This window comes from Macrotis lagotis, chromosome 1, assembly GCF_037893015.1.
Source record: "Macrotis lagotis isolate mMagLag1 chromosome 1, bilby.v1.9.chrom.fasta, whole genome shotgun sequence".
Classification (NCBI taxonomy): domain Eukaryota; kingdom Metazoa; phylum Chordata; class Mammalia; order Peramelemorphia; family Peramelidae; genus Macrotis; species Macrotis lagotis.
The window spans coordinates 387,879,148-387,903,588 of NC_133658.1; positions in this window are offsets into that span (position 1 = coordinate 387,879,148).

Consider the following 24,441-nt stretch of genomic DNA (forward strand, 5'->3'; position numbering starts at 1 on the left):
TCTCTACCTCTTCACCAACACCCTTTCTCCCCTCAGAGATATTTCCACTCTGAAATTCGATTTTAGTATTGGTGAGTTTCCAGTTTGAACAACTATTTCAGGAAGGAGCCCAGCCATTCCCATTTCACTCCTAGCTCAGGTAATTCCCAACACACCCCAGGGACAAGTGGATGGTGCAGTGGACAGAGCACTGGCCTTGGAGTCAGGAGGACCAGAGTTTGAATCCAGCCTCAGACACTTGACACTTACTAGCTGTGTGACCTTGTGCTAGTCACTTAACCCTGATTGCTCCACATCCCCATCACCAGTCATCCTGAAGGATGGCTCTGGAGGAGAAAGTGAGGCTGGTGACTTAGCACAGCCCTGCTTCACATAAATCCAATTCATGTGCTTGTCATGGCATTACCTCTCTGATGTCATGATTTTCTTCAAGAATGAAGGGCAAACATCATCAACAGGTCCCCAACACTTTGACAATTACCTTTCCCCTTTATGTGCTGTCTTCCTCTATTAGTATGTAATTAGTAATTAGCAATGCCCCTCAAGGGTAAAAAGTGTGAAGTTGCTTAACAGCCAGAACTTAGCAAATACAATGCCAGATATGGAGTAAATAATACTTTAGCCATCTATCTATCATCTCTTTATCTATGTTATGATTCTCTTATCTTCTTGTACATGCCATGTAGAGTCATCTTAGATCATGTTTTTAGCCAGGGGTTTATGATTAGTTGGAATCTTAGTAACCCAAAAAAAAAAAAACTAAAATAAAATAAAACTGTAGTTCATGGGAAGACTAAGGAGAGGGAAGTAAATTTAATTTCTGTTAATAAAAATTTATTAAGCACCAAATATGGTCAAAGAATTAAATTAGCTATTGGGAATATAGTAATAGAAAATGATCAGAAAAAGAGGAAGAAAGCAAAAATGATTCAGAAAAAGATCAAAGGAGCTTTTTGTTTTTCTTCAGGTACCCTATCTGATTTTTTAAAATAGGTTACTTTCTTTAGAAGAGTTCAGCTTTTGTTTGGTGGATGCCATGCTGACATCGTGTCAACTTTAACACACATAACACAAACACAGATATAAATGCTGTGCATTTGTGTTACTCTCTGAAAAAAATTCTAGTAGCAGCACTTCTGAGAGAGCCCAGAGTCCAAATTGTCTTCTCTTACATGACATTTTCAAAGGTACAAAGTCATGTCCATCTCCATTTCTTTTTCATCTGAAAACAAATGAAGGAAAAATAATTGCCTTCCAGTGGGTGATGGGGATAATTTTCTGGGTCATTCCTCAAGGACTCTTTAAGCAGAACAATTATCTCTATTCAATGCAGCTACTCTATTGGATACCTTAGCTACCAGAATGGTCTGCACTCTGTCTAATTCAAAATCTGACACTAAGTGCATTGCCTCCCTTTTCAGACTACACCTCTCAGATAACTATGACAGCAAAGACAGTATGTTATAGCAGTGAAGCACTAGATTTAAAGTCTGCAAACCTGGGTTTAACTCCAAACTTTTCCCAGATTGCTGCCTCCAATCTCCTCAAGCTTCAGTGGGCTTATTTGCAGAAGGGGGCGGGGGGGGGGTGGAGGTTGGATTTGATAACATCTAAGTTGCTTGTAGGTTTGAAACATATGAGCACTCAAAAAAGTAACAAGTCTGAATTTTTTGCTGAATTTAATTCAACTTCTACTTAGTACATTTACAACCTAATTTTGAGAAATATTGTAAAGATAATTCTTCACAGTTGTATAGTTCATCTAATTTTTTTTTCCAAAAGAAAGAGTATTACAGTGAAAAACCATTGATGTTGATTTGAGTCCCAACTCAGCCATTTATTTTTGATGTGACCTTGGACAAGTCACTTAACCTCTCTAGACATCAGTTTCCCCTTCTATAAAATAGAAACAGGAATTGCCCTACCTCATTGTAACAGAGACAATAATGAGTTCTCAAAAGCGAAAGCATCATTCTGAACTCTAGTAGGCCCTACCAGGCGGAATGATTTTGTATATTCATATAATAGGTATTTCTGTATCTGTCTTCCAAAGTCCAGCCTGGATAACTGTCAAGAGGGTCAACTATAAGAAGACTGTTCTAAGAGTTTTATTTTGGTGACAGCTTTTCATGAAATCATATTCTAAGGCATCAAAGTAATATGTTGGTAAAAGGAGTGCCCATAAAGAAGAATTTATCACAGATCTTTTGAAGTATTTAAGCATTTACCTCACAATGTTGAAAGGGAAATGTTATATAATGATTTATAAATATACAATAATGATAATAATGAAAAATTATAATAATATATAATTATATATTACATAATACACAATAATAAATTTATATGAATCCATATATTTTAATATATTTAAGTTTTATAATATATGCTAAAATTTTATTATTGTTAATAACATTGATCCATTAAACTTAATCTCCTAACTAAATAAACTGAAAAGCTTTCAAAATATAAAATCCTAAAACCATGATGAAACAGAGCAGGTTATAATATTCAAAGATGCTTTGAGTCTATAGAAGATGAATTTATCTCCTGATATTTGTATTTGAATACAAAAAGTCATCATTTTATCTACCTCTCCACAGAACAATAAATATAAAAATTAATAATGTCAGGATAATGATGTCCTATGGCTTCTATCTGAACTGCATTTTCATATTCAAAATTGAATTTCCTCTGACATAATGTTCTTTTTTAAAAATATTTAGTCATTTATTTTCATCCACATGTACACACACATTTCCAAGTTACAAAATTTCCCTCTACCCTCCCTTCCCACCTCCCTCCCCTCAGCAGGGAACAGTCAGGTTAGAATTTTACATACATATTTTGATAAATATGTTTGCAAATTAGTAATTTTTGGCATGAGGAATTAGGATTAAGAGAAAGAGATACATGAGATAGTTTTTATAAAGTATTCATCAGATTCTGAAGGGTTCTGTGTGTGTGTGTGTGTGTGTGTGTGTGTGTGTGTGTGTGTGTGTTGTTTTGTTTTGTTTTGTTTTTCTTCCTCTGGATGGGGATAATATAGTCCATAATCAGTCAAATACAGTTGTCCTAGCTCTCTGGAATGCCATCAAGGTTGTTCATCTCATAATGTTGTTGTCAATGTGTGCATTGTTGTCTTGGTTCTACTCCCTTCACTCAGCATCAGACCTTGCAATTCATTCCATGCTTCTCTAGAGTCCAACCACTTATGGTTTCTTATAGAATAACAGTATGCCATAGTATTCATGTACCATAATTTGTTTGGCCATTCCCCAACTGATGGGCATCCCCTCAATTTCCAATTCTTTGCCAATACAAAAGAGCTGCTATGAATATTTTGGGATATGTAGGACTTCTCCCATTTGTTTTAATCTCTTCTGGATATAGACCTAGAATTGGAATTGCTGAGTCAAAAGATATGAACAGTTTTATTGCTCTTTGGGCATAGTTCCATTTTGCTCTCCATAAAGGCTGAATCTGTTCACAACTCCACCAGCAATGAATCAATATCCCAATCCTCCCACAACTTCTTCAACATTAATCATCTTTGCTTTTTCTTATCTTGGTCAATCTGATAGGTGTGAGATGATACCTCATTGTTATTTTAATTTGCATTTCTCTAATCAATAGTGATTTGGAGCATTTTTTCATATAATTATAAATAGCTTAAATTTCTTTATTTGAAAACTGTCTATTCATATCCTTTGACCATTTATCAATTGAAAAATGATGTGTTATAAATTTGATGCAATTCTCTATATATTTTAGAAATGAGACTTTTATCAGAACTCCTGGTTGTGAAGACTGTATCCTAGTTTTCTGTTTTCTTTCTAATTTTGGCAGCATTGATTTTATTAGTACAAAATTTTTTAATTTAATATAGTCAAAATCATTCATTTTGCTGGGATGATGTTCAAAGACATTTACTGGTGAGCCTGCTCACCTAGGGGATCATTTCAACCTTCTCCTTCTTGTCTAGGACAGGGGCCAATAAGAATGCTCTCCATACTGTTTGTCAGACCCTGCTTATCCTCTGGGCAAGATCACAATTCCTTGCTTTTGTTAGGAAAAAGGGAGCAAGCCTGGATTTTTAATGATTTTCCTATTACCAAATATGCTTGCTCCAAGCCAGATATTGTTCATGTATACATATAAAAAGAACTTGAGTTTTTTGCCTATTGACTAGTGGTTGTTTCTAAGTTTATCATACTAGGAGTTCTCCTTTATTGATTCTTAGTGGGCTTTTGCTATATAAGTAAAACCTAAAAGTATTATACTTGAACAAAAATTGGTTCTAAAATTATAATGGATCTTAGAGTTAATGAAGTACAGTTGCATTATTCAGAAGCTACTGAAGACTAGAGAGCAGAATTGACAAGAACACCCAGCTAGCTGAAGGTTAAATCAGCAATAGAAGGGAAAACTCCTCTAATTCCTGGTTCTGTGCCTTTTCCAACACATAGTGCATTAAACTTTGAATGAGAAACCACATTCCTTTTCTTCTGACCCTTAGTAACACTTACTGTCTTTCTGATGCACAGTCATTAACTTCAATGACCTGAAAAACACCAAAGTTTATAAGGAAAATATAAGAGGGAAGAAAAAGAGAGAAAAAACAGAATTAAACTGAAAAAAAAAGACCTACCTGGGCTACCTTTTGACTGAGAATATTACTTCTTTGATGCTAGTTTTTTCCCTTCTCTGAGGTCTTAGAAAATTTGACAAGGCGCTTGATCAATCATTTTTTTTAACAAATTTATTAAGCTAATACTATACACCAGGAGTTGGGAGCACAAAGACAAATTTGAAATAGTACTAACCCAGGGGCAGCTAGGTGGCGTAGTGAATAAAGCACCGGCCTTGGAGTCAGGAGTACCTGGGTTCAAATCCGGTCTCAGACACTTAATAATTGCCTAGCTGTGTGGCCTTGGGCAAGCCACTTAACCCCATTTGCCTTGCAAAAACGTAAAAAAAAAAAATAGTACTAGTGCTTAAGGAGCTTACATTCTATTGGGAAAACACAACATGTACATAGATAACTAAAATAGACACAATAATGGGGGGGGACTAACATCAGGAAGAATCAGAAAAGATGAGATGACATGAAGAAGGTAATAACTGAGTTGATTTTTGAAGAGAATTTCAATTTTATTTACTTTATTCTGAACTTAGGAAATAAAACAAGAATTTCTCTAAAATAATAGAAGGGAGGAAGATTGTACTTGAAACTGCAAATCCACTTTGATCATCTTGCGATTCCTTTTAAATATATAATAAAGTTGTCATGTAACTTTTTTTCCCCTCCTTCCCTCCCCACCAAGTCCCAGTCCCATCAGATATAAATATATATGTGTGTATTTACATATATATGTAAATCCATTCCATACATACTTTTATTTATCAATTCTCTCTCTGAATGCAGATGGTGTCTTCCTAGGAACAAAGATTTCTAGTTGCATATAATATAAGCCAATATATGATATATATTCATTCATCTAGTTCATCCATCCATCCATTTATTGATTAAGCATGAATCAAGTGCAACATGAGAGTTAGCTTGTTATAAGGATAGAGAGTTTGCCTCAGAATCAGGAAGGTTTGGCTTAAGTTGCCCCTCTAATACATTCTGTCTCTGTTTGATCCTAGACTCTTAATTCTTTAGAGACGAAGGCAATTTCCCAATACTCTTATGTTGCAGAGTAGACAACAGGATTCTACTCTTGAGATATGCCAACATCTGTAATCAGAATAATATTATATTGACAGATGATAGCTAGATACATAGAATGACAGAGTGATAGATAATATACATATATATGTATATTATCTATCACTCTATATATATATATATAGGAATCATATGTATTTTATGTCATCTATATATGGATATTGTATATACCCAAATTGGAATCAAAGCAACTGGATTCATATTCTGACACTGTCCTTTTGTAAATGTACAACCTTGGACAAATACATACATCTCTCTGGGTCTCAGTATCTTTAATCTATAAAATTAGGGGATTAGGAGATTAGAGTTTCTCTAAATCCTTTTCAGCTTTAAATCTTTTCAGTAACAAGGGTTGCTATAATAAATCAGAAATAGAAGAAAGCACCATGAGCTCATGTTTTCCTGGGGGATTTCAGAACAGAAATGGTGCATAATATGATCATTACAAATTAGAAAGGTTTCCCGTCTAATTACACCCCCTCCAGGCCATGAAAAAGCCAATTTGGGATTTTATAATAAACCTTTTTTTTCTTTCTTTCATTTTTTTTTTTTTTTTGGTCTATTTCAAGTCACTAATTTATCTCCAGAAGTTTGACAGGAGATCATTTGCTGATTTTGGTTCTGTTTGGGTTTGAGGTTTTATTTGTTTTGTTTTATTCTGTTGTTTTCCAGTTAATAAATCCTTAAGACTACCTTGGAGGACACAAAGAGATTGTGACTTTGAGATGGAGGGAATATTCCTACTGATGAAATTCCTTGAAGTATTGATTTGTTTCCCCCGTTCCCCCTTCAATCTCTTTTTCCTCCCTTAAAATAGGTAATAGGTAAAATAAATAAATGAGTGAAATTTTCTGGCAAATAGTTTTGTGGAGAAAATTGTAAGTGCTAAGACATCCCTTTAATACAATAAGCTTATAACCCATTTGGAAAAGTTAGGTCCTTCTCCCAAAACCATTGTAATTTTTTTGTTGGTCATCTGTCCAGAATGTTCCATCTAAAAGGATTAAGCAGAAAGTCTGGGATCTGTTAGATGGAAAGGAAATTAATCCAGAACGAACCATTCTTCCTAGCCTTCTATAATTGCAAACTCTATTCAATTTAGCATTTTGTGGATGATGTTCTCCTAACTATTGTCCAATACTGTCATCAGTCTCCAGTCCATATGGATCTCTTCCTTGAGTGAACTCACTTGGAGGCTACATGATATTGGACAATACTCAGTTATTTACTCACTATCTTTATTTCAGTCAAAACAGTAAGAAATCTTAGGATATAAAAGACAATAGTAGGAGCTTTTAGAGATCACCTAATAAAGCTGCCACATTTTACTGATGAAGAAATTGAGACTCAGGAAAAGGAGCATTCCCAAGTCACAGGAGTTTTTCCAAGTACAATCCATTGGCATAGCAGTAAAATCGAGGAAGTTCTCAAATATATTTGCCTCTGACTTGAAAGAAAGGTTTTGAGTGGATAGCAACAAAGGAATTGTCTTAGTTTTAAAAAGTAAATACTGTCATAAACAATGGGATGGACTGTAATATTGTATTCATATGTTAAGTAGGATTTTGCTTTTTCCTTTCCCAAGTCTCATCAGTTTTCTTTTGGAAACTTCTTGGGAGGGGGAGGGGGATAAAAATACTAAACATGTACTATTCACTACAACTTAATGTTCTCCCTTAGAAGAGTACAAAACAATTAAAAGGGAGGATTAATAATTAAAATAAAATAAATAAATAAAATAATTAAAAGGGAAGATAGGCAACAGTTTGCTCCTTTCATCTTGGTGCCCTTTCTGTTAAATACAGAGGTGAGATGATCTTTTCCCCACTAAACAAAGACAGTCAGTCAACTAATACCTACTATGCTAAACCAGATGGTGCACTAAAGGTAAAAAAGTAGTTCCAGTCCTCAAGGAGTTCATAGTCTAATAGAGGAGACAACATACATTTAACTGCACAAGTAAGAGATGTATAAGAGAAAATGGGGATACCCTCAGAGGAGGGTACTAAGATTAAGGAGGACAGTGTGAGGAACGTAGGGTGTTGGTCTTCACTGGGTGTGGAGGGGAGCCCTTAGGGAATCCATTACAAAGGAGGAATGGCCCAGCCAATCACAAGACTGGAAGAGTTTTCCTAATCCCATTCCCGGGATAGCAAACCCCAAACTGGTTCTCAACCAGTCAAGAGTGAGCTAGAGATCTTAACCTAATGCAACTGAGTTTACAACTAGGTAATTGAATATTAACTCACAAACTCCCTGTGAAAATTGGGGTTCATTAGCATATCACACGTGGTATGATGTGGGGGGGATCATATTAGGGGCATGTCATGGAATGGGTGGACCTCTTAGATTGTAACACAAACTCTGAAAGCCTGTGAACATCCAAGAGGGAGGGGAAAGAGTTTCTGAAGACCACAAATTAATTACCTGAAGTTCCAAGACTAATTCCTGCCTCATGCCTAGGTGAGGTATCCGTATCTTGTAAGATGTATCTTGCAAGGTTCATGAATAAAATGTACAATTTTCTCTCACTCTAGCAGATTTTTCTTTTCATTCATTTATAACAACTGGCAAAGGTTTCTCAAGAAGCTAGGACTTTAGTTGAGATTTTATGGAAGCTAGAAGGTAGAGATGAGAAGGGAGAGCATTCCAGGTATGGGGGATACTGTTTAGGAAGGGAGCATAGTTAGGCAATATTAAAAAAGTGGAAAGAGCAATTTGGAGTCAGGGGATTAGATTTAAATCCTGTATAAATCACTAAGCTTCTGGAGATCTCAGCTTCTTTGTCTAAAAAAATGACTAGGTGACCTCTAAAGTCCCTCCCAGATCTAAATCTATGACCCATAATTCAACTGGATTGAGATCACAGTGTTCCTACCTTCTGAACTTGAAATAAAATAATTTTGCCAAAACAACATTTCTTTCCAACAGGAGATGGTTTTTAAGGAAAAAACACATGCATGGTCTCTCTAGTCATGTGCCTTCAGTACCCTAGGGATAAAATAGATTCCCCAGCCTGATGTCATACATTATACAAAGCCCCTGACTAGCTATGGAAACATCCATTTAGTGAAATATGGCTGCAGTGGGAGGAAAGGAGAATTTATATGGATGTATGGGTGTATGGATATGTTCTCTGATGCCTTAAAAAAAATAGCCTGAACTCAAACACTGGCTGACAGTGGTGTGAGTTACTGTGAAAATGTAGCTTTCTGAGAGGAAAAAAAAATACATCAGATTACTAACCACAGCATTAGGCAATAATTGCCCGTCACCTTCTAATCTCTGATGCATAGCTAATAGGAAGCTTTGGAAATGAAGCTTCAAGGAAAATAAAATGCCTATCTTTAAACTATAAAATATTCCATCTGAAATTGATCTAGGGAAATTATCTAATCCAGGAATATATATGTGTGTGTGTGTGTGTGTGTGTGTGTGTGTGTGTGTGTGTGTGTGTGTGGAGAGAGAGAGAGAGAGAGAGAGAGAGATGGATAGATGGATGGATGGATGGTTGGATGATAGATAAATATATTTCGATATAATTTGTTTTCTTTATAATCCTGAGCATTTTAATTTATTTTATGTATTTAAAAAACATTTTTCTTAGAAAGGGTCAATAGGTTTACCAGAGTACCTGAAGGCAGAGGCTGCAAAAATAAATAGATAGGAATCTGTGACAGTATAATTCGACAATTTTGCAAAGAAGGAAACTAAGTCCCAGAGTTGAGGAGATTATCTATTTAGTTGCAGAATTAGGGCAAGAGTTTAGGTCTTCTAATGCACTGCCATGACTTCTTTCCATGGCAGAATAAAAAATATAATTGAGATCTGTTTCACAGTCAGTTAAGGAGAGAGATAGCAAAAAACATTAAAAATAATAATAATACAGAGTGGACAGCTAGGTGGCGTAGTGGATAAAGCAAAGGCCCTGGAGTCAGGAGTACCTGGGTTCAAATCTGGTCTCAGACACTTAATAATTACCTAGCTGTGTGGCCTTGGGCAAGCCACTTAACCCCATTTGCCTTGCAAGAACATAATAATAATAATAATAATAATAATAATAATAATAATAATACAGAGTAAGAATAAGGCAAAAGGAAATAAAAAAAGAGAAAATTAGTTTCATTTCTTTTCTGTGAAAGAAGCACAAGCACTGACAGACACTCAGGTCCACAGCTGGAAGGAATCTCAGAAATCGTCTAATCCTTTTCTGTCATTTTATAAATGAGGAAACTGAGACTGAGTGAAGTGACAGTCAATGTTATACAAGCAGTAAGTGACAGAACGTCATGAAAGTATAGAAGAAATGAAATGAACTTTTGGGAAATTGCACTGAATTTGTAGTTGGACCTGAGTTCAAATTCTGACTTATGGACCTTGATACCTATGTATCCCTGGGCAAGCCATTTGACCTCTTGGGGTCCTCGTTTCCTTGTCTGTAAATGAGGGGGCTGGATTAGTTTACCTCTATGGTGCCTATCAGAAAAACTATGATCCTATCAAAGTCCCAAAACCATGATCCCATGAAATTGTCTATGACAGTAACTTCATTTAATAAATGGGGAAAACTGAAGCCCAGAAAAGGGAAGTGACTTGTCAGAATGATACAGGGAGCTCACAGAAAAGCCACAATAGGAATACAGATCTTCCAAGTCTTGGTCCCATGCCTCTTATTGCACTGACCTTTGCAAAGCAAAGAAAATTAGTACAATACTCTCTTGCTTTTCTATGTTATTATAGGAATCTTAAATGACAGTTGGGGGGAGGGGAGGAGAGGAAAGGGGGCATGCCAGCCAATTGTACAGAACTGTTTTCTCTTGATAAGGAAATGGAATTTGACTGTAGGTTACTGAATGACTAATCCCAATTACTCTGCATGAAGCTTGACCATGTTTATATTGAAGGGAGGCCAGAAAGGCTTTTCTAGGCTTGATTTTGCACTGCAGGATCCAACCCTGAGTAATGAAGTTCAGCCAGGTTGATTGTCTTAAATCCCTGTCACAGAAGGATAATCATGGGACTCTCTCCCATTTAAGTAGTAATTTTACTTCTAAGTTCCCTTCACATCTATTTATCTGCCACATTTATCTTCATGAAACAACCTTGCTGTTACAGACAGAGCAGTTATTATTTATAATTCTTGTATTATGGAAAAAGAAAATAGAGATCTATAGAGGTAAAGTAAGTTGTAAAGCCCATACAGCTGTTTTTTCAAGAGTTGACCCTTCTATAAGGATAGGGATCAATTGAACCAATCAAGTAATTGCTCCAGCCCACTTAAAGTAACTAAAAGAATTCTCTAGGCCTCATACTTTCTCACGTGAGGACACCTCTCAATCAATCAATCAAGGACATTGAAATAAGTGAAAACAACTCAGGTAATAAGATTGGAAAGGAGGAAAATGCTTCAAGGCATTGAATGGAATGAAAAATGATTTACAAAGGAAGTATATTGGGATTGCTGAAGAGTCCCAGTTATATACTTTGGATTTGGGATAGAAGAACAAACCAATTTCAAACCCACTGGCCAGCAAAGTAGTATATACAATTTCAATCAAGCCCCTAAAAGAAATTGCTAGGAGTGAGGTGGAGGTGAGCATTATCCTCACCTTCTCTCCCTTGACCAGAGGAAAATCTTTTGAATTTCTTAAAATCTAGAATTCTTGGACTTTCCATGAGTTTCCCAGCAATGTTCCAGAAAGAGTTTGTGAGAATATCTTGCATTGAGAGTTGAGAATAAATTCAGGACACTGTGAGGAGCCAGAAGAAAAGTATACCTTTCCTGAGAGCCCAACAAGGAGAAAAAAAAAAACTTCCAGCAGAAAGATCTTTCAGGAGCTATGAGTTACTACCTTTGCCACCTCATGCATTCCTAGCTTGACTTCACTTTTCTCTATATTCTATGTAATTATGGGAAAGTATATCCCAACTTGGGAATGGGAGAGAGGAGGTGTTTTGAACTAAAAGTCCTTTCTAAATGCCCTTTTTCTAACAACTAATTAAATCTGGTGGCCAAATTATATGAACTGATAATCACTGGGAGAAAACACTGAGGAAGGGTTGAGCAGTTTATGAACAATTGCATTAGAAAATCTCCCCATGAGCAGTAATAGTCAGCTGAACTCTAACCTGTTAGTTCAAGTGCAGGTATGAGAGGAACTAGATCCATTTAGTATCCATTTCACTACACAAAATTACTTCTAAGAAAATGAAAAGTGATCCCTATTTCTCCACTGAAATCATCAGTGTAAGGAATTTGTAGTGTGGAAATTCCCTTAACTGATACAAATTAGCAACTTGCCCACAAAATAGATTTTTAAGGAGTTGTCTAGGGCTCTTTGGGACAACTAGGAGGCACACTGGATAGAGTACAGGGCCTAGAGTCATAAAAAGTCATTTTCCTGAGTTCAAATCTGACCTCAGACACTTATTAGCTGTGTGACCTTGGGCTAGTCATTTCACCCTATTTACCTCATCTGTAAAATGAACTTGGAGAAGAAAATGGTAAACTTCTTCAGTAGCTTTGCCAAGAAAATCCCAAATGGTATTACAATTACAATGAGTCAGACACAACTGAACATGACCGAACAACAACAACTAAGTCTTTTAGACCTTAAGTGACTTGCCCAAGGTCACACAGCTTCTGTAATATATGTCAAAGGCAGAACATAGACTTGGGTCTTCCTGACTCCATAGCCAGGCCCCTAAGTCACTAAACCATGATACCTCTCATTCCTGTTACAAAGAGGGAAAAGAAAGAAATGAATTACATAGAATTATAAAATCCTAACCTCACAGATTTAAACCTGAAAGGGACCCCTTAGCCAGCCCATATCCAGTCAAATGGCTGCCTAGTAGTAGAACTGTGACTTGAAACTAAACCAGAACCCAGGTATCCCAATTTCTTTCCCAGCCATGAACTGCTTCTTTCATCCAGGAAACCTGCTCCAATCCCTATTTCAGCATAGGTAGACCAAATCCCATGCAAACTAATAACCTTGCTGTCAAATAATTCAGTGTGAACTGACGTAGGAAAATCACATTCTTTAACCAATTTGCAGCAGCAAAAAATAGCTCCCTGTGCAACAGCAGGGAATCATGCAAGTCACTCTAATTTATTGAAAAACCCCCTGCAGTGGTTTATTCCCTGCTGAATGGTAAAGGGATAAGTGTGAAGAAACATGGCACCAAGTAGGAAGCAGACAGATCAGAACACCAGGGTTCTTTGGTACTTTGCCAATCTAGGTTAGACAATGTGCAACTAGAGTCTAGTTTATTTGCTATCTCTCCGCTACCCAAACACACTTATCTTGTAAGTATATCCCCAAATCTCTGCTCCCCAATACTTGAACTAAACATAGGGTAATTAAAGTTTTTAACTGAAAGAAAATTTTTAAATAGAAAGAAACTTGTAACAAATTTATGGAGTATATAAAATCATCCAGGTAGAATCCATGCTAAAGTTTCTCTATTCTGGACACAGAATAATGGATATAATATCATAGGAAAAGCTAGGTGGTATAGCTGTTAGAGTTCTGGACTTAGGATCAGGAAGATCCAAGTTCAAACCCTGTCTCAAATTCTAGCTGCATTACTATTGGACAAATATCTTAACCTACCTGAGCTTCAGTTTCTTCGGCTGTAAAATGGAGATAAGAATAGTATCTATTCACAGGAATGTAATGTGGAGCAAATGAGATAGCATTCTATATGAATACTCAATTCCCAATTGTGGGATCTTAAGTTTAGATTTAGAAGGAACAAAGAAGGTTCTTTAGATCATATCCTTCAGTTCACAGATGAGGAAACTGAGGCCCAAAGAGATACAAGATTTATTTCAAAGTCTCATATAGAACAAGTGACAAAGTCAAGATTCATCTAAGTCAATGGATACTGACCAGTACCTAGCCCAGCCTCCACAAAGAGTTACTACAAACTCATTACGGACAACTTTTCATGAAATCTCATATTAGCTCTCATTTCCCACATTCTAGGGCAAGGGCTTCCCATGACCAAATCAGCAAGACTCCAATCACTTCCATGCATTATTTTTCTTACACCTCTGAAGAGAGGAGCTCACCAGCTTCACAACAACACATTTATGTGGAAAGAGCTTTATATTGGCCACTTCTGACCAATACGTGTGACCCAGAACTCCATGGAAAGTGTCACAGCTCAAACACATTCCAGAAGTGGCCAAGGCATAGTCCTAACCCTCTTTAACCTCCATGGGGTGGCCACTGTTACACTTGAATGCTACACACACACACACACACACACACACACACACACACAGACAATTTCCCATCATGATAAGGGAAGGAACATTTCTAGCTAGCTATGCTATAGCCCTGTCAAAACAGAAGTTATTATATTCCTTCCCTGAAACCTACTCTTCAAATTATCTAGATCTACTTAGAATTAGAATACCACCATCCTTCTAATCACAGAAGTTCATAACCTCAGAATCATTCTTGATTTTTCACTCTTACCTCGTATCCTTTTAATATCTCAAACTTATTGTTTCAAGCTCCATAACATTTCTAGCATACATTTACTTCTACCTGCTTATACAATCACTACCCTAAGCCAGGACCTCATCACTTCTGGCTTGATTATTTTAATAGCTTCCTGATTGGATTTCAGTCTCTGTTTCCAGTCTCTCCCTTCTAAAAGTTATCTTCTACATAGCTGCCAATTTAACATTCCTATAACATAGGTATGACCACATTACTCCCCTGCTCAAAAATTGTCAATGGCTCCCTCTGGAATAAAACATAAATTCCTTAGCCTGATTGTCAGAGACCTCCACCTACTTTTCAAGATATTTTATTCTCCTTCACATAGTCAGTGTTCCAGTCAAACAGGTTATTCCCCAAAATGAAAATGTCATTTTCCATCTCCATTATTTTGCATAAGGAACTCCCTTATCATTCTCCCTTATCATTATAGAATCATAGATGTTTGAAGTCCAGCTTAGGTGCCACTTCTTGTATGATTTTTTCCCAATTGTTATTTCTCAGTCATGAACTCATTTGCTGATCCTTAAATACTCATTGTATCTTCGTCCCCACCACTTAGAGAAAGAAATCTTCTTGAGGTCAAGAATCGTCTAATTTTTCATCTATCTCCAATAACTAGTAAAGTCTGAGCAAAAAGTAGGCATTCAATAAATACTTGGTGAATTTGAATTTATTGTTTGTAAGTCTACCTAAAAGGGTCCCAAAGACATTTTTTCCCTTTCTTAGAAGAGCTCTTTGTGAAGGAGAAGACTATATGGGGTAAGTTGAAGCAAGGTATTTGGGAAAGATAAGGGAAATTACAAGGCAATAATGAAGTTTTGATAATGATATAAAAAGGCATAGTAAGCCCTTAATAAATCTTTTTTAATGAATTGATTCCTGAACTTGGAGTCAAAAGACATACATTCAAATTTTGATTATTAGCTATATGACTATTGGTATATCATTTCAAATTTATTGCTTCTGTGAAATGATCAATCAATAAGTTTAAATTAGTCACCTATTAAAATACCAGATGTAATGCTAGGCAACTGAGTTGCAATGACAGAAATAAAATAATCTTTTGTCCTCAAGCAGTTCGCATTCTATCAGGAGAAATAAAATATACACCCATAAATATTTTTTTAAATAAGGATAGTGACTGAACTTGCAATTTAAAGTATACACAGAAATTCCAAATGTGGAAATTCCTTTTACCAATGTATGCTGTTACCTCCCTTGCAGCTAGTAGTCTTAAAGGTTTGCTTAGGAAGAGAGGTTGCCTGGGGTCACATTTTAGTCAGTATTAGTAGTCTTTTTGACTCAAAGGTCAAATCTATCTCTCTTGCTGAACTATGCTGTTTCTTATACAAAGAAAATACAAGATAAATTCAGGATGATATTTTGGAGGCCAAGTGGGGTGGGGAGATATAGGGGAGGAATTGCAGTTGGAAGCTTTTTAGACTAGAGTATCAGGAAATGCCTAATTTAGGAGATTTGAAAGAAATTTAAGATTTTTAAAAGGTAGAGATAAGGAAGCAAAGCATCCCAGGCAATCTATGCTATGCAATTGCATGGACAGGAGAGATGGAATGTTATAAAGGAGCAACAGTAGCTTGACCAATTTGACTGGACTGGGGAGTTTGTGAAAAGGTGTAATGTATCTGGAAAGCATGCTGGAACAAAATTGTTAAGGACTTTAAATGATACTAGTAATGCTTACCTTGGGAAATACTAACAAGATGATATTATTATGCTATTAATTTTTAATATTAATAATGGTAAATGTTTTATGATGATAATAAATGATCCTAATAATGATTATGCTGTATACCTTACAGAATGGCAATGAGTAAGGTGCTTTGTAAGCTATAAATTACCATATAAAGGTACTTATTAAGAAAAAAATAAGTGTTTTTCCATCTTAAAGCTTCTGAATAGGACCTAGAAGAAGGAAAACAGCAAAATAACTGCTTTAAAATGCCATCCTCTTGGGAAACATTAGCATGAACCAATTTAGAAACTGGGACCTTGGTGACTGCTCAGTGCTAGAAGTTGCTGAGATGAATGAATGAATAAATAAATGAGTGCTAGATCAGAACCAAATAGAGGGAAGAACCCCAGAGGGAAGAAATCTTGAGGAAAAAAAATAGAATTGACATCAAACTGACTAAAATGGTCAAGCTCTGGCCCCAAAGATTCTATGCTACAGGCTATGGAGTTGGAGTTGCTTTTCAGGTTCAGAGGACAAGTCCTCTGGGGAAGTAGATTATTGACTTATACTACTTTCCGGTTCCCCAAGCAACATTCATCTTCCCTTCAGATCTTTTGTCCTCCTTCTCCCCCTCTTTTCCTCCCTTTTTTACTAAAATGTAATCTGGATAACATGAAGTAAAAGCTTACTGTAGCTTGGCTGACAAATGACTGATCCATTGATTAGATGGAAGAAAATGATAGAAGCCAAGCTATTGTAGAGAGTGGAATGAGAATTGTAGAAAAATGTATGGGAGGGGCAGGGGAAACCAGGAAGCACAAAACCAATCTCTCCTAGTTTTCAAGTTAGTTCCCCAACCACCCTGGCTGGCCAGTTGACAATCTATTTAGATAAGGTTATGATTCAGATAGGAAAAACACCTGAGGTGAAAGATGCAAGAGACAGACCGAAGTTGCAGGAAGCCCAGGTGCTGTGGGATTTTAGCTCTTTCTGACAAGAGTAAAGATGAGCTTAATTTCCAAGAATGACACTTCTTCCCCTCTATGAATTATTGAAGATAGATCCCAATCAGGTGAAAATAAAAGGTAAAAAAATTTACAATAATCTTTTTTTATGTTACATTTGTGTAACATTTTACCTGGATAATGGCAATTGTGGGAAGTTTTGCTGAGGTCTTTTCTTGTTCTCACCCTGCCCTCCAACTACACCTCACCCCAAGAACCTTCTCCTCCATGGCCCCTAAGTTTTCCTTATAACTGTCTATTATGTTATCTTTTGAATATACCTATATAATTTTGATATACACACACACACATATTTTTGTATACTGTAGGCTCTTTTGAGGACAGGTGCAGATTCATTTTTGTCTTTGATGTAGAGTTGTCTGCTGAGTTTCTACTCAGTAGAGTAGAAGTGTATGTCTTGGTAGATATATGTGGTAATTCATGAATATTTGCTTGCTCATTTGCTTGATTGAATCATTGCTGATTGGTAAATTTGGGGAAGAAATTGAGAAGTAGAGAGTTTTCAATGATTCGTTATATCATAACAACTATATAACCCATTACAAACAGGACTAGCCTTAACATATGGTCCCTGTCTGATTAGAAGTTTTAGACTCAAAACTATAGCATATTTATAACTGCACATGTATAATCTATATCAAATTGCTTGTTTTCTAATGAGGGGGGGTGAGGAGGAAAAGAGAATTTGAACTCAAAATCTTAAAAACCAATGTTACAAATTGTTTTTATATTTAATTGGGAAAAAACTAAATAAATATTTTAAAGTATGAAGACTAAACTATATTTATTTTGTTGATGGAATTATAAAATGATGAGGTTAGATGGTAATTCAGTTCCCTTAGTTAACAAAGAAGGAAACTGAAGGCTAGAGAGAGATTCAGTGCCTTTCCCATTATCACTCAGCAAATGAGAAACAAGTTCTGAAATAGGTGAAGTGATTTTAAATCCAATGCTCCTTTCTACTCTACAACCCTACCTCCCCAAAATGATCACCAAAGGTTTAGAGCAACTCCTATCAGAATTCAATCTTCCTTTTTTTTTCTAATTATGGGAAAGGGGGGGATACAAACACCAAAGAGAAAAGAAATGGGATAGATCTTCAGAGAAAATCTCATTGGGGAAAAAGCTCAAACAACACCCTGTGATTTATGTTGGTCCATCAGGGCTACCTTGAACACATCTGTGTGCATCCAATAAATCACTGTATCCAGTAAACTGGCATACTCACAGTGCTTCTGTGGAACGCACTCTGCTCGGACATTCTTCATTGGGTAGTGATTAAATTTCTGCTGTATTTTATTACAATAAGAGTAGATTAAGATTGAGAAGAAGAAAATTTGAAGGAGGTCATCTTAGAATCAATATATTTTAGGGACAGAAGGAACCTTAGAAATTAGACAGTTATATGAAGTATCAGCATGTAATAGGAAGAAATTAGACTTTAGTCAGACCCAAGTTTGTTATTCAGTTCCAATATTTCCTAATCATATGACTCTATTTAGAAACTTAACTGCTCTGTCTTATTTTCCTTTTCTTTAAAATAGATATTTTAGGGGCAGCTAGGTGGTACAATGAATAGAGGACTGGCCCTGCAGTCAGGAAGACCTGAGTTCAAATATGTCCTCAGACACAATAATTACCTAGCTGTGTGACCTTGGGCAAGTCACTTAACCCCATTGCCTTGCAAAAACCAAAAAGTTAAAATAAAATGGGTATTCATTCACAGCAACTCTCAAAATTTGACAAATTTTAAAAGCATCACATAAATGAGCTCTTATTACCTAGACCAACTCTGTCTTTTTATAGATGAAAAAACTAAGATTCTAATCTTAAAAAAAAAAAGAAAAGAAAAAATTGCCTGAGGTTCCAGGTCAAAGAAGTAATAACACCAAGACTTGACCTCATGTCTTCTGATTCAAAGTTCATTGGTCAGGGCACCTAGGTGGCACAATGGATAGAGCACCACCTTGGAGTCAAGAGTATCTGAGTTCAAATTCTGTCTCAGATACTTATTAGCTTTGTGACCTTGGGCAAGTCACTTAACTCCATTGTCTCATAAAACAAAACAAAAACAACAAAATTCATTGATCTTCTCCCATTCTATAATACTGTCTCTGGGTCAGGTGTCAGACAACTGTGAGATCGGGATTAATTCATTGTACACCCTTAAGCATCTCAGTTTCAAAGAGGCCTTTTTATTGAATGTTTCCAGTGTTTCCTGGCTGCCCAATTCTTCCTTTATCCAGGGACTGGAGACAGACTCCTCTATAAGGACTCCTTGAGGACTCCTTAAGCTGAATAGATAATTGTATTAAAATGGATGGATGACTTTGGTCCTGCATCAGTGATGGGGCTACTGACTCCAGGTCTCACAATCTCAGAAAGAACAATAATCCCCAAATTGAGTAGCTGCTTCTAATCTCTCCATTATGATTGATCAAGAACAACAACCTGGTTCTTTCTTCCTAGTGAAAAAAAAAAATGGTTTGAAAATGTATATTTAGGCTACAGCTCCACAAAGATTTATGAAACAACTCTATATAAGGCACCCTCCTCTAGATTTTATTAACCTCTTCAAATCTTTCCCTTCTTTCAAGGCTCAGTTCAAATTCTTGTTTGTTTGAAATACTGTCCCTGATCACCCCAGCCTCCTCGGCTCTCCCTTTTCTTTCTTTTTTTTTTTTTTAGGTTTTTGCAAGGCAAATGGGGTTAAGTGGCTTGCCCCAGGACACACAGCTAGGTAATTATTAAGTGTCTGAGACCAGATTTGAACCCAGGTACTCCTGACTCTAAGACCCGTCTTTATCCACTACGCCACCTAGCGGCCCCTCTCCCTTTTCTTTAACAATACCTTATAGCAGTTATTTTTTTTTTTGATTCATATATTACCTGCTTTGATTACACATTCATTTCAAGTACACCCATCTTATGTCAAACCTGACTGAAAATTCCAGGAGGTCAAGGACCTCAAAGCATCAGAGGTCTCAGCATATAGCAAGACATTTAGATGTTTAGTAGGTGTTCCATGATGAATTCAATTAAATTTGACTAACCCCACCTAGAAACACTGTCATGCCAATGATACTATTTAACAGCACCTGTAAAATTGTTGGTACCTCATGAAACTGAGCAAAAAGATACATCTTAGTAAATTGGAACAAAGCATCTCTCTTCCTCTTTAGAAAACTGATTTTAAATAATGCAGAATCATATGAATAGAATCTGGAAGTCAGAAGAGACCTCAGCAGTCAGCCTATACCTAAAAAAAATTCCACTATAACAGACTTAAAAAATCCAGTCTCCACTTGAAGACTTTCAGTGAGGGAAAATTCACCAACCCCCCCAATGCAGTCAATCCACTTTTAGACAAAACTAATTAGCAAGTTGTTCTTGACATCAACCTTAAATGGCCCCTTCATAGCTTCCATCCATTTCTCCTGTTTCTCCTCTCCAAGGATTAAAAGTCAAGAGCTAAAAAGGACATTAGATAATACCAACCCCCTCATTTTATACAGGAGCAAATTGTGTGACAGGGAAGTAAAGTGCCTTGACTGAAGTCATGCAGTTAGTAAAGAGCATATCTGGGATTTGAACCCAGATACACACTCTCTCTCTCTCTCTCTCTCTCTCTCTCTCTCTCTCTCTCTCTCTCTCTCTCTGTGTGTGTGTGTGTATATATATATATATATATATATATATATATATATATATATATATATCTGTCTTAAAGAGAGTGAAAGTCAGAATTGAACTTTTTACTACAGATGTGGTTCATCTGTAGTACAGAGTACTAGAGGGAGTATCATCTTCACTCCTGGAAACTGCCTGTTCAACTGAGTATTTCAATGGATCGAGCACTGGACCTGGAGTCTGAAAGACATGGGTTCAAATCTAACCTCAGACTCTTACTAATTGTGTGACCTGGACAAGGTGTTCAACATCTGCCTCAATTTCCTCATCTGTAAGTTGAAATAATAATACCCACCTCCCAGATTTGTAAAGTGCTTATTTCAGTGCCTAGAAGAGTCATGCTATATAGATGTTAACTGCTATTATTGCTGTCCAAAATTTATTAGGGTTTTGGGCTGCCACAAAACACACTGATTTATACTGAATCTGCAGTCCACTAAATTCCCCAAATTTTTTAAATCAAATTGCTATCTAACCATGCCTCTGACATCCTGTACTTCTGAAGGTTATTCTTTGAACTCTTGAGTCAGAGGTGACATTTAGTTATATTGAATTTCATCTCATTAAATTCTAGTGCTCAACTCTTTTAACAATTTTTGGGAATCCCACCCAGAGTTATCTCTCCCAACTTTGTGACATAACCAAATTTTATGATCACATTAAATATGCTTTAATCCAATCAATTAAAATATTAAACAGCATAGGATCAAGGACAGATCCCTGGGATTCTCCACTGGACCCCTCCAGGCATGATGACGTTGAATCAGTAATGACCACTCTTTGATTCTATTCATTTGACTAGTTCTGAATGCTTCTAATCGTATTAATGTCTAGAATGCATTTTGTCAATTTTCCATCATAATAAAGTTGTAGACAGCTTTGTTCGGTTTCCATGGGTAGAGTACTGGCTCTAGAGTCAGTACTGGATCTAGATCTGATTTCAAATCTGAACTCAGACACTTACTAGCTGTTTGACCCTGAGCAAGTCATCAACCTCTGCCTCAATTTCTTCATCTATAAAGCTGAAATAATAATATTTACCTAGGTTAGGGGAACTTTAATTCTTCAAGATTAATTAGATGTTCTCTTTAGTGGTCAGAACAGTAGGAGGGGAGCAAGGATTAGAGCAAACACAAGGCTTCCTGACCCCTGAAGCAGATTAGGTTAGGTGGAAGGAGAAACCCCTTCCCCATCTGTACTACTACCTCAGCATTCATGGACTTTGAATAGGCCTTTGGAGGCTACTAGGAAAGTAGCTACTGCTGCCAACCTGAAAATGGAGGAACAAACCCCAAACTACATTTACCAACCTTCCTTACATTCTTTCTCCTCTGAAATAGCCCAACATCACTAACTGATTAAAAGTTCCCTTTCTCCCTCCCTTAGCTGTACTCAGTAACTCCTCACTATCCATCTCTTAATCATACTTCAATGGAAGTCTTGTCCAGACTGTTGCTCATCTGCTCTGTACCTCCTTGCCCATGTCCTGCATAGACAAATGAAGAAAATATTGTCCTTTACCTTTAGTGACAGGAATCAGAGGTCTCTGAGTCCTGAATACAGAGATTGATTTCCTGGATGCCTTCCCTTATGCTATCTAAGTCAGAAACTATGACTTGGACCCTCCTTCCCTCTGTTACCATCCCCAGATCCCTGCCATCCCTGTGATGTCTGCTTCAAATAGGTAACCTCTGGGCAACCAGTTATGGTCAGACCAGGATCGAAAGACACTGGCCACCTTGATCCTCTAGGCTGCTGTTGGCCACAGCCTGGGCAGCAGGACAGCAGCGGATCTTCAGTAACAAGAATGTTTCTGTTATTTGTACTGCTATTGCTGATCCAGGCTGGTCATCTCAGGTTATGCCTAAGTTAGCTTCTAAAAACTGTGTCCTGAAGAACAGATAGATTCTGAATCCTGAGGGATCACAATCAATAGATGAAAGAAAAGACAGAGATGACATTGATCTTCCCTCCCCCCCCCTCCCCGCCTAGAACCACCTCCATGAACAAGTTGTTTTCTAGAGCATGACTGGGGACCCTCTAGAGGCTGGCTCCTATTTGCAGCCAAGACTGGACAGGAAAACTCCATATGAAGAAATAGGACCTACCTATGGATAATCCATCTTCCATGTGGTCATGAGACCACATACATGCATAAAGGTTCATTTGTGGAGTAGAATAATTATGAAAACACATGTGCCACTAGACTTAATCTTTATTTAGAATGTATTCAAATAGATTAATCAAATTGTTCTCAATTACCAACTTAGATTCATTTCCTGGAGCCTTAAAAGCAATATCATATTAGGCAAATGATATTGTTCCTCCAAGGCTCAATTTCCTACAAAACAATGGGGTTGGACTAGATGACCTCTAAATGGAACTCCCTGTTTCTGTGCTGTCATTTCCAATGTAAGTGTCATTCTCTTCTGCAGAGAAAATAGAAACAAAATAATTGAGCCACTCTTCTGTCTCTGTTGTCAGTTATCATTGTCCCATCCATCCATCTCAGGTGTGGTCTTATTTCTTCTTTGAGTTTTCTCTTTTCTCCAATATAGCATTAAAAACAAAAAACAAGACAGAAATCTCTTTTGTTATCCTTAGCTTCCCTTACAAGGTTCAGTACATTCAGTACATACCAATATCTTATGTTTGCCAAGCCAATGAGAATATTTCAAAATAAGTTTGTTTTTACATTAATATATAATCTGTCCCTCCCATTGCCCCCAATTGAGCAAAAGAAGAAAACACTCATTATAAATATGCATAGTCTAAGAAAACATGTTCCAAAATGCATGTCTTTCTCTGTATATTAAATTCATCACCTCTTTGACAAAAGGTGAGCATCATATTTCGTGTTCAGTCTTTTAGATTCCTACATTATCATTGGAATGATCAGAATTCTAAAGCTTTTCAAAATTGCTTTTCTCTATATTGTTCTCATGGTATAAATCGTTCTCCCAATTCTGTTCACTAAACTCTGCATCATTCGTACATGTCATCCCAGTGTACCTCTGAAATGGTCCATTTTGTTATTTTTCATGGTTCAATTATATTTTATTGCATCTATATGCCATAATTTGTTAACCATCCCCCAATAAAAGTGTAATTTCTTAGTTTCCAACTGGGGACTGCTATACGAAGAGCTTCTTTGAATATTTTCTGCAGATAAGTAATTGGCTCCTTTCTTTGATCTCTTTGAACCTGTAGGCCTAGAACTAGAATATCTAGGTCAAAAAGTAGACACAGTTTACTAACTTTTGGGGCCTAGATACAAATTGTTTTCCAGAATGGTTAGATCAATTCACATTTCCACCAACAGTGAGAAAATGTGCCAGTTTTCCTGCAACCTCTCAAACAATTCATCCCTTCTTGTGTTGTCTCTATCAATTCAGAAGTAGTAGATTAATTTGTTGCTTAATTTGGGTATTTCTAATTATTAGTGGTAGTTAGATGACTCAGTGTATAGAATGTTTTGGGTCTGGAGTCAAGACCTGATAGGCCCCAGACATGAGTTGTGTGATCCTTGGCAAGTCACTTCACTTTTGTTTGCCTTAATCTACTGGAGGAGAAAATGGAAAACCAGTTGAGTACTTTTGCCAAGGAAACCCCATGGACAGTATTGACATGCTATGGTCCAGAGAGTCACAAAATATTGGACACAACTGATCAAAAATAGCAACAAATTATTAGTGATTTGGAGAATTTGTTCTTACTATTGTTGATAGCTTGGAATTCTTCTAATGAAAAACTGCCTGTTTATATTTTTTGACTATC